Source organism: Schistocerca serialis, chromosome 7 (genome assembly GCF_023864345.2).
Source record: "Schistocerca serialis cubense isolate TAMUIC-IGC-003099 chromosome 7, iqSchSeri2.2, whole genome shotgun sequence".
Classification (NCBI taxonomy): domain Eukaryota; kingdom Metazoa; phylum Arthropoda; class Insecta; order Orthoptera; family Acrididae; genus Schistocerca; species Schistocerca serialis.
The window spans coordinates 38,827,753-38,839,769 of record NC_064644.1 but is presented as its reverse complement, the minus strand read 5'-3'; the positions used below and the strand labels follow the sequence as shown (position 1 = coordinate 38,839,769).

The 12,017-nt window shown below is 43.4% G+C and overlaps 1 protein-coding gene across 1 annotated transcript in view; it reads left to right on the top strand.

Moving 5' to 3' along the window:
• LOC126412554 (synaptic vesicle glycoprotein 2B) overlaps window positions 1-12,017 on the top strand; it is a 556,944-nt gene that overhangs the window by 33,577 nt on the left and 511,350 nt on the right. The window lies entirely within an intron of this gene.

Genomic DNA, 12,017 nt, shown 5'->3' with positions numbered 1-12,017 from the left:
AATTCGAGAGTAGGAAAAGGGAGGGAAGGCAACATAGTAGGTGAATATGGATTGGGGGTAAGAAATGAAAGAGGAAGCCGTCTGGTAGAATTTTGCACAGAGTATAACTTAATCATAGCTAACACTTGGTTCAAGAATCATAAAAGAAGGTTGTATACATGGAAGAATCTTGGAGATACTAGAAGGTATCAGATAGATTGTATAATGGTAAGACAGAGACTTGGAACCAGGTTTTAAATTGTAAGACATTTCCAGGGGCAGATGTGGACTCCGACCACAATCTATTGGTTATGAACTGTAAATTAAAACGGAAGAAACTCCAAAAAGGTGGGAATTTAATGAGATGGGACCTGGGTAAACTGACTAAACCACAGGTTATACAGAGTTTCAGGGAGAGCATAAGGGAACAATCGATAGGAATGGGGGAAAGAAATACAGTAGAAGAAGAATGGGTTGCTCTAAGGGATGAAGTAGTGAAGGCAGCAGACGATCAAGTAGGTAAAAAGACGAGGGCTAGTAGAAATGCTTGTATAACAGAAGAAATATTGAATGTAATTGATGAAAGGAGAAAATATAAAATGCAGTAAATGAAGCAGGCAAAAAGGAACACAAACGTCTCAAAAATGAGATCGACAGGAAGTGCAAAATGGCTAAGAAGGGATGGCTAGAGGACAAATTTAAGGATGTAGGGGCTTATCTCACTAGGGGTAAGAATGACACTGCCTACAGGAAAATTAAAGAGTCCTTTGGAGAAAAGAGAACCACTTGTACGAATATCAAGAGCTCAGATGGAAACCCAGTTCTAAGCAAAGAAGGAAAAGCAGAAAGGTGGAAGGAGTATATAGAGGGTCTATACAAGGGCGATGTACTTGAGGACAATATTATGGAAATGGAAGAGGATGTAGATGAAGATGATATGGGAGATACGATACTGCATGAAGAGCTTGACAGAACACTGAAAGACCTGAGTCGAAACAAGGCCCCGGGAGTAGACAACATTCCATTAGAACCACTGACAGCCTTGGGAGAGCCAGTCCTGACAAAACTCTAACATCTGGCGAGCAAGATGTATGAGACAGGCGAAATACGCTCAGACTTCAAGAAGAATATAATTATTCCAATCCCAAAGAAAGCAGGTGTTGAAAAATGTGAAACTTACCGAACTATCAGTTTGATAAGTCACAGCTGCAAAATACTAACGTAAATTCTTTACAAATGAATGGAAAAACTGGTAGAAGCCGACCTCGGGTAAGATCAGGTTGGATTCCGTAGAGATGTTGGAACACGTGAGGCAATACTGATCTTACGACTTATCTTGGAAGAAAGATTAAGGAAAGGCAAACCAACGTTTCTAGCATTTGTAGATTTAGAGAAAGCTTTTGACAATGTTGACTGGAATACTCTCTTTCAAATTCAAAAGGTGGCAAGGGTAAAATACAGGGAGGGAAAGGCTATTTACAATTTGTACAGAAACCAGATGGCAGTTATCCGTCGAGGGGCATGAAACGGATGCAGTGTTCGGGAAGGGAGTGAGACAGGGTTGTAGCCTGTCCCCGATGTTATTCAATCTGTATGTTGAACAAACAGTAAAGGAAACAAAAAAAAATTCGGAGTAGGTATTAAAATCCATGGAGAAGAAATAAAAACTTCGAGGTTCGCCGATGACATTGTAATTCTGTTAGAGACAGCAAAGGAGTTGGAAGAGCAGTTGAACGGAATGGACGGTGTCTTTAAAGGAGGATATAAGATGACATCAACAAAAGCAAAACGAGGATAATGGAATGTTATCGAATTGCATCGGGTGATGCTGAGGGAATTAGATTAGGAAATGAGACACTTAAAGTAGTAAAGGAGTTTTGCTATTTGGGGTGCAAAATAACTGATGTTGGTCGAAGTAGAGAGGATATAAAATGTAGACTGGGAATGGCAAGGAAAGCGTTTCTGAAGAAGAGAAATTTGTTAACATCGAGAATAGATTTAAATGCCAGGAAGTCGTTTCTGAAAGTATTTGTATGGAGTGTAGCCATGTATGGAAGTGAAACATGGACGATAAATAGTTTGGACAAGAAGAGAATAGAAGCTTTCGAAATGTGGTGCTACAGAAGAATGCTGAAGATTAGATGGGTAGATCATATAACTAATGAGGAGGTATTGAATAGAATAGGGGAGAAGAGGAGTTTGTGGCACAACTTGACAAGAACAAGGGACCGGTTGATAGGACATGTTCTGAGGCATCAAGGGATCACCAGATTAGTATTGGAGGGCAGTGTGGAGGGTAAAAATCGTAGAGGGAGATCAAGACATGAATACACTAAACAGATTCAGAAGGATGGAGGTTTGAAGTAGGTGCCCCGCGGGATTAGCCGAGCGGTCTCAGGCGCTGCAGTCATGGACTGTGCGGCTGGTCCCGGCGGAGGTTCGATTCCTCCCTCGGGCATGGGTGTGTGTGTTTGTCCTTAGGATAATTTAGGTTAAGTAGTGTGTAAGCTTAGGGACTGATGATCTTAGCAGTTAAGTCACATAAGATTCCACACACAGTTGAACATTTTTGTTGCAGTAGGTACTGGGAGATGAAGAATCTTGCACAGGATAGAGTAGCATTGAAATCTGCATCAAACCAGTCTCTGGACTGAAGACCGCAACAGCAACAGTATTCAAATGTAAAGACAGACAGATTCCCCAGGCTGCTTTCGAATTCAGCTGGAATTACACTACTGGCCATTAAAATTGCTCCACCTAGAAGAAATGCAGATGATAAACGGCTATTCATTGGACAAATATATTATACTAGAACTGACATGTGATTACATTTTCACGCGATTTGGGTGCATAGATCCTGAGAAATCAGTACCCAGAACAACCACCCCTGGCCGTAATAAAGGCCTTGATACACCTGGGCATTGAATCAAACAGAGCTTGGATGGCGTGTACAGGAACAGCAGCTGCCCATGCACCTTCAACACGATACCAAAGTTCATCAAGAGTAGTGACTGGCGTATTATGACAAGCCAGTTGCTCGGTCACCATTGACCAGACGTCTTCAGTCGGTGAGAGATCTGGAGAATGTGCTGGCCAGGGCAGCAGTCGAACATTTTCTGTATCCAGAAAGGCCCGTACAGGACCTGCAACATGCGGTCGTGCATTATCCTGCTGAAATGTAGGGTTTCGCAGGGATCGAATGAAGGGTAGAGCCACGGGTCATAACACATCTGAAATGTAACGTCCACTGCTCAAAGTGCCGTCAATGCGAACAAGAGGTGACCGAGACGTGTAACCGATGGCACCGGATACCATCACGCCGGGTGATACGCCAGTATGGCGATGACGAATACACGCTTCCAATGTGCGTTCACCGCGATGTCGCCAAACACGGATGCGACCCAAACACGGATGCGACCATCACGATGCTGTAAACAGAACCTGAATTCATCCGAAAAAATGACTTTTTGCCATTCTTGCACCCAGGTTCGTCGTTGAGTACACCATCGCAGGCGCTTCTGTCTGTGATGCTGCGTCAAGGGTAACCGCAGCCACGGTCTCCGAGCAGATAGTCCATGCTGCTACAAACGTCGTCGAACTGTTGGTGCAGATGGTGGTTGTCTTGCAAACGTCCCCATCTGTTGACGCAGGGGTCGAGACGTGGCTGCACGATCCGTTACAGCCATGCGGATAAGATGCCTGTCACCTCGACTGCTAGTGATACGAGGCCGTTGGGATCCAGCACGGCGTTCCGTACTACCCTCCTGAACCCACCGATTCCATATTCTGCTAACAGTCATTGGATCTCGACGAACGCGAGCAGCAATGTCGCGATACGATAAATCGCAATCGCGATAGGCTACAATCCGACCTTTATGAAAGTCGGAAACGTGATGGTACACATTTCTCTTCCTTACACGAGGCATCACAACGTTTCACCAGACAACGCCGGTCAACTGCTGTTTGTGTATGAGAGATCGGTTGGAAACATTCCTCATGTCAGCACGTTGTAGGTATCACCACCGGCGCCAATCTTGTGTGAATGCTCTGAAAAGTTAATCATTTGCATATCACAGGATCTTTTGCCTGTCGGTTAAATTTCGCGTCTGTAGCACGTCATCTTCGGGGTGCAGCAATTTTAATGGTCAGTAGTGTATGTTAATATGCGGGTCAACCTACTGTTGTCAACAGCTATTCTGTGCACGAAGAGGATAAAAGCAAAGGAAGATCATTTTACAGGACCTTACAATCAAGAATATGCTGCGTATCTGAGCACCATATCTGATGAACATAGGGGTGACAAAAGTCATGGGACAGCTCCTCATATCGTGTCTGACAACCTTCTGCCGAGCTTAGTGCAGCAGCTCGACGTGGCATGGACCCAAAAAGTCGCTGGAAGCCTCTGGAGAAATACTGAACCATGCTGCTGTCTCTACAGCCGTCCAAAATTACGAAAGTGTAGCTTGCGCAGAATCTTGTGCACGAACTGATCCATCGATTATGTCCCACGCCGGGCGATATGGATGGCCAATTCATTCGCTCAGATTGTTCAGAACTCTGTTCAAACCAATCGCGAACAATTGTCACCTAGTGACATGGCACACTGTCATCCATACAAATTCCTTCGTTGCAAATAAGTTATACACAACTGCAACCAGTCACTTTTTTGAATAATAATGCTTTATTCCATGAACCGGTTTTCGAACCTTTTCAGGTTCATCTTCAGATGGTTTCGGGAGGATCCGGGAAGTTACATCATTACTGGTAGTAGCATAATGCTGGGTGCTGGTTCTATGGCAGAAAGATGGGTCACACTTTAATATATCGCCATGACTCTAGCTTATCTGTCGATATGGATGTGAATTTAGTTTTTACTTACTGCGACAGTATAGGCGGCTTTTTTCGGATCTGTCTGCCTCCATTTTGACGTCCAGAACACTTTCACACAAACTATATTAGTTTACACTTTTACAGTGACACTTTTCCAGCATCCAGCATCAAGCATCCGCTTTACAACTGTTGCTTGTAACAAAGATCTTGACAGAAAGATATGGCATAAGCCACCTTCGTACAGAGATGTAATTTGTTGTTCTTTACATGTGTTAAAGTCGATATAAGGACAAGTATTTTAATCAGAATGGCGATAACATGAGAGCACAAGATAAAATAAATAAATAAATTACTACAAGAACAAATTTCAGGTGATCTGACATCTTATTTCTACTTGTATATTACAGGCAGTTTTTTTATTTATTTCCAATTATCATGTTTGGAATTAACATGAATCCCAAGGAATTAATAATACAGAGTTATTTTATCTGCAGTGAGATGCAGCTGTCTGTATGACTAGGACCGGTATATTTAAATTAATAACAAATCTTCAGATGAACTGTTGGCTTATTTCTGTTGTTACGTTAACTTGATCTGGGGTATTATCAAGAGCAGATTCTGTTTATTTTAGCTAAAGGTCTATGTATAAGAGTTATAGTGATTGTAATGGACTAAAGCTGTTTGTATGGCTGTACATTTAATATTTAAAAAATCATGAACAATAATTCTTTAGCTGTTGACTTATTTTTGTTCTAACATTAGAGTGATCTGGGATATTGGTAAAGGCAGCTTCTGTTTGTTCCAGCTAAAATTAATATGTATAAAGTACTGGTTTATGTTAGCAATGGAGGGCTTCAACATTTAGAGATATGGTACAGGTCTTATTCTGTGGTAGTATATCACATTGACACCAGTGTGGTTAGGATGTAAGGAAGGGAGGGGGTGGGTCATTGGGAGGGTGGGGGTTGGGGATCCGTTGTAGGGTTCTTTGGGTGGTTACTTGTTTTGAACTTGTAGATCATCAAAGTTCTGAAGGAAAAATTTGTTTCTCGGTTCAGTTTGATCATTGAGTAGGTAGTCAGATGCTGTATTTGTGTAGATAAATATTTCAATTTCTTCAAGAAGTTCAAGTATTGTGCCTTTGTTGGCAAAATGTAGTATTCGGAGATTCTGTTCTATGTTGTTTGCAGAATTATTGTGTTGGGCAAGATGTGAGGCAAAGCTGGACTTGTTCAGGTTGTTAAGACGGAGTGCATCCATGTGTTCTTTAAATCTTGTTGTGAAGCTTCTACCAGTTTGTCCAATGTAGAAGCTTGGACATGAGTTGCAAGTGAGCTTGTACACACCTGACTTTTGATGCTGTTGTATAGTGATTTTGGTGCTGTGTACGATTTTATTTTGTATTTTGTTGTCGGTGAAGAAACTTATTTTCATGTTGTATGTCTTGAAGAGGTTGGCAATTTGGTGAGAAATCTTCCGTAGGAAAGGCAGGCTAACAAATGTGGTTTTCTGGTTTGTGGGTGGTTGTTCAGTAGTTGGTTGATTTAGTTTTGCTGTATGGATTAGTTTATCTATTATTGCAGGGTTGTACCCATTGGTGGAGGCAACTGATTTAATAATTTATGTTTTTTTTTTTTTTGTCTTTCACTTGTGTCCATTGGGATTTTAAGCATGTGATTAACCATTGTTCTGAAGAATGCTTTTTTATGTTGGTCTGGATGGCAAGAGGGTTTGTGTATGGTAACATTGGTGGTTGTTGGCTTTCTGAAAATTTGAAATTTATGCTTCTGATTTTTATTTGAGATTGTTAGATCAAGATAGTTAATGCCTTCTGGTGTTTCATGTTCTACTGTGAATTGGATTTTATTGTGTATTTTATTAAGTCCTTTAGCTAGATTATCTATTTCTTCTGTTTCTCCATTGAACAGAATGAGTGTGTCATCAACATAGCGTTTGTCATAAAGCAGCTTATCTTTTAGTTGGGTTTGGGACCTGAAAAAGTTATTTTCAAGGTTATTGATATATATGTCTGCTTGCAAGCCTGCAAGACTACTACCCATTGCCAGTCCATCTTCCTGAATGTGAAACTTGTTGTTGAACAGGAAGTAGTTGTGTGACAATATAAGTTCCAGGATCTCTATGAGTTCATAGATTTTAGCCCTACTCATTGTCCCATGTTTGAGTAAGTTATTCCTTATTAAACTAATTGTTTCCTTGACAGGTATGTTTGTATATAGGTTTATTATGTCAAGAGATGCAAATACCACATTGGTATCGGCGGTTATTTCACGCAGATTTGCTTGTCTGTTAACACTGACAACTCTACGTAAACGTCGCTGCTCTCGTCGTTACGTGAAGGCCGCCTGCCACTGCGTTATAGGCGCTTCAGTCTGCAGCCACTACGGTCGCAGGTTCGAATCCTACCTCGGGCGTGGATGTGTGTGATGTCCTTTGGTTAGTTAGGTTTAAATAGTTCTAAGTTCTAAGGGACTGATGACCTCAGATGTTAAGTCCCATAGTGTTCAGAGCCATTTGAACCGCCTGCCACTGCGTTGTCCATGATGAGAGGTATTGCTTGGAATTTGGTATTCTCAGCACACAATTGACGCTGTGGATCTCGAAATATTGAATTCCCAAACGATTTCCGAAATGAAATGTCCCATGCTTCCAGCTCCAACAACCATTCCGCGTTCAAAGGCTGTCAATCCCCGTTGTGCGACGATAATAACATGGTAAACCATTTGACACGGATCATCTCAGTAGAAGTGACAGCTCCGGTAGTGCACTGCCCGTTAATACCTTGTGTACGCTACATTACCGCCATCTGTATATGTGGAAAAAAAAAGGTACAAACGGCTCTAAGCACTACGGGACTTAACATCCGAGGTCACCAGTCCCCTGGACTTAGAACTACTTAAACCTAACTAACCTAAAGACATCACACACTTCCATGCTAGAGACAGGATTCGAACCTGTGACCGTAGTGTCGGAAGTCCCATGCGGCTTTTCGCGGATGATGCTGTAGTATACAGAGAAGTTGCAGCATTAGAAAATTGTAGCGAAATGCAGGAAGATCTGCAGCGGATAGGCACTTGGTGCAGGGAGTGGCAACTACCCTTAACATAGACAAATGTAATGTATTGCGAATACATAGAAAGAAAAAGCCTTTATTGTATGATTATATGATAGCGGAACAAACACTGGTAGCAGTTACTTCTGTATAATATCTGCGAGTATGCCTGCGGAACGATTTGAAGTGGAATGATCATATAAAATTAATTGTTGGTAAGGCGGGTACCAGGTTGAGATTCATTGGGAGAGTCCTTAGAAAATGTAGTCCATCGACAAAGGAGGTGGCTTACAAAACACTCGTTCGACCTATACTTGAGTATTGCTCATCAGTGTGGGGTCCGTACCAGATTGGATTGACAGAGGAGATAGAGAAGATCCAAAGAAGAGCGGCGCGTTTCGTCACAGGGTTATTTGATAACCGTGATAGCGTTACGGAGATGTTTAACAAACTCAAGTGGCAGACTCTGCAAGAGAGGTGCTCTGCATCGCGGTGTAGCTTGCTGTCCAGGTTTCGAGAGGGTGCGTTTCTGGATGAGGTATCGAATATATTGCTTCCCCCTACTTATACCTCCCGAGGAGATCACGAATGTAAAATTAGAGAGATTAGAGCGCGCACGGAGGCTTTCAGACAGTCGTTCTTCCCGCGAACCATACGCGACTGGAACAGGAAAGGGAGGTAATGACAGTGGCACGTAAAGTGCCCTCCGCCACACACCGTTGGGTGGTTGCGGAGTATAAATGTAGATGTAGATGTAGCAGCAGCGAGGTTCCGGACTGAAGCGCCTAGAACCGCTCGGTCACAGCGGCCGGCTGTATATGTGCATATCGCTATCCGATGACTTTTGTCGTCTCGATATAAGTGTACTGTCTCGCAATACAACCTGTAAAAACAAAAATCAATAAATGTTTCGTCAGTTGTGCAAAGGTTACTCGTTAATTTGTTCTGCTCGCCACTGCCACACAGCAGGCTCATCTCTTACCGATTGATAAATTTTATGGCCTTCGATCTTATTCTGACTAATTTCACGTAGATTAAATTAATTCTAAACTTGACAAACAGCCGTGCCCGAGTTAGGAGTTGGAATGCAACTGCAGTTCGTGGTGACTTCATACCCCGGCCAGCCCCTTCAGTTGGTCGCATGCCCGCCAGAGCCGTGTGCTCATACGAGGCGGTGGCCCGTAGGCAAGTGAGCACTCCCCAGGTGACCGGCAAGTGCACGAGCTGGAACAGCGTGGCCTAGAGCACAGCCCCTAGACTCCAGCTATGTGATAGCCCCTATACTCTGCCAGCCCCCGACTCGAAGACCGTCCGCGCCGCGCCTTCCTGCTTCGAGCACTTCCTTATTACTTTACTTGTTAACACCGCGAGGGGCACACTGTCTGCGAGGTAGGCTGCCCGCGTCACACGCACTCGCTCCGCCCGAGGCCCACTACCTAGTCAATTCCCGGAGATCTCCGCTAACATTCGCCAGACTCGTTCTCTTTAATCCTACGTTTTGCTTCGTACGATTTCATTCACACGTTTCTACAGGAATTTCCATATTCGCGCAGCTGAACGCACAGGATTTCGGTAAGTGCTGCCACAGTTGCCACGTTTAACGTACCCCCTTCATCTGGATCCTGTGATTGTACGCCTTTATGGATTGGAAACCAGGCGATCGCTACGGAAACATGCCCTATCGAGGTGGAGAAGGTTTAAAACTTGCTGTCGCAAGTGTTACCAATCCCTAACCGTCAAACTGTAACTAATAATTAATACTAGTTGTGCCGTTGTCGTTTCAGCAGCGGCTCCCGGTACTACGATCTATTTATTTGCACAGTGACTTTCTTTTTCTTAGGGATTATCCCCTCGTCTGGGCTCAGCCGTTTTTCAAGATTTGGCAAGTTTCTTGACTTCGATTTTGTGGCCGGATGCCCTTCTGCCGGCCACAGTAGTTGCCTAAGCAAAGGGAAGCAAGTCAGGTGCGACTCCCGTCTGCGAAGCGCGTGAAACTTTGTTCTGCGCGTTGTCGTATTTTAACTGTACGTGTGTCGTATTTTCCGAGGCGGAGACTGGGGGGACAGCCCAGCATTTGCCTAAGTAAGCGTGGAAGACCGCCTAAAACCGTGACTCAAGTTGGCCCGTGTACCAGACTGAAGGCAGTTAATCTGCAGAGCATGCGAGACCGCCTCACCTCCGTGTTTCACAGTTAAGAGTGGTAGACGTTATGGTACACGAGGAAATTACTCTGTCATGCAAAAACTAAATAATTAACAATAGTACGGTCACCAGGCCGCTAAGGACCGATTACACTCTCTCAGCCAGTAGGTTATCGGACAGTTGAGCTAGATATTTCAACTGGCGCTTGAAATACGAATTGCATAATCCCATACACGAATTTAAAATAATAATAATAATAAAGGCGCTACTACTGTAAAAATTCCAAAGTTGTAAAGAGTTACTCTTCAACGATTAATTATCGAAAGTATTACACGGTGCATCAAAAAGAATCATCCCATTTGGCACGTCTATATTTCTAAAATTAATAAACATAAACAATTAATTTTGTTTGTTGATGAACGGGAAACTAAAAAAAAATTTCATACCTTATCACAGATGTTCAATATGTCCCCTTGAGATGTGCGGCATATGTCAATGTGGTATTCAAACTGTTCCCACCTCAGCGACCATGTCTTGAATTGCAGTTTCCAGCGCTGTTGTTATGCGATGTCTCAGTTCATTCATTGTTGTTGGCAACAGAGGCACATAAACAGAGTCTCTTACAAACCCCCACAAGAAATAGTCACATACGGTCAGGTCCGGTGACCTTGAAGGCCAATAACGTAAGGCCGAATCATTTGGACCAGTGCGACCGATCCGTCGTTCAGCAATCCTTTGATTTAGAATATCTCCACACTTCCACATGCTAGTGTGGCTGCGCCCCATCCTATTGGTAAATGAAGTCGTTGGAATCAGTCTTCAGCTGTCGGAAAAGAAAGTTCTCAAGCATATCGAGATATGTGCTTCCTATAACAGTGTTTTCGGCAAAGAAAATAGGACCATTTACCTTTTCCCGTGAAACCGTACAAAACACATTATATTTTGGAGAGTCCCTCTCATGTTGTAGAACTTCATGTGGTTGTTCCGTACCCCGTATTCTCACATTATGACGGTTCACCTCTCCATTTAAATAGAATGTTGCCTCGTCACTGAACACTAAGCATGGAAGAAAACTGTTCAAAAATGGTTCAAATGGCTCCAAGAACTATGGGGCTTAACACATGAGGTAGTCAGTCCCCCAGACTTAGAACTACTTAAACCTAACTAACCTAAGGACATCACACACACCCATGCCCGAGGCAGGATTCGAACCTGCGACCGTAGCAGCAGCGCGGTTCCAGACTGAAGCGCCTAGAACCACTCGGCCATTGCGGCGAAGAAAACTGTCATCCTCCATCTTGCCAAGATCTAAATTACAGAACTCCACACGTTGTTGTTTGTCACCTCCACGAAGAGCTTGCAGTAGCTTAATTTTGTATGGTTTTATTTGTAAACGTCGACGCAACACACGCCAGACGGACACCGGGGGCATGTTGAACTGTCGAGCTGCACGGCGAACGGATTTCTGCCGACTCCTTGTGAAACTATGGCGGAAGCTTTCGACGTCTGTCTGATACACTCGGGAACGGTCCGGCGACATGCCTTTAAACAGACAACCTGTTTCTCTGCTCTCTAATGCTCTGTGCTGTAGAAGGATCCACACCATACCTAGTAAGAAAGTGACGCTGAACAGTTATTACTGAACCGCACAGCACAAAACGTAGAACACAAAACGCTTACTGTCGTCCCGATACCATTTTTACTAGAATTGAAATGGGCGGACACTGGTGCTACCTAGCGGGAACCATGTAAAACTCGAGAGTTTGCTCTTACCAACAGTGCGTTGTTCACGCACATGTGTCAAATAACACCATAGTTAAGTTTTTAAAAAAATCGGATGGTTGTTTTTGATACACCCTGTTTATTCTGACAAAGTTAACCGCTTCATACTGTTTATGAATGCTAACTCCCAGCAATGAATGTAGTGTCTCTACACATCAACGCAAGTCGCGAGGAAATGCACAGAACTAAGTAACCCAATAAAAACTGTGGAGAC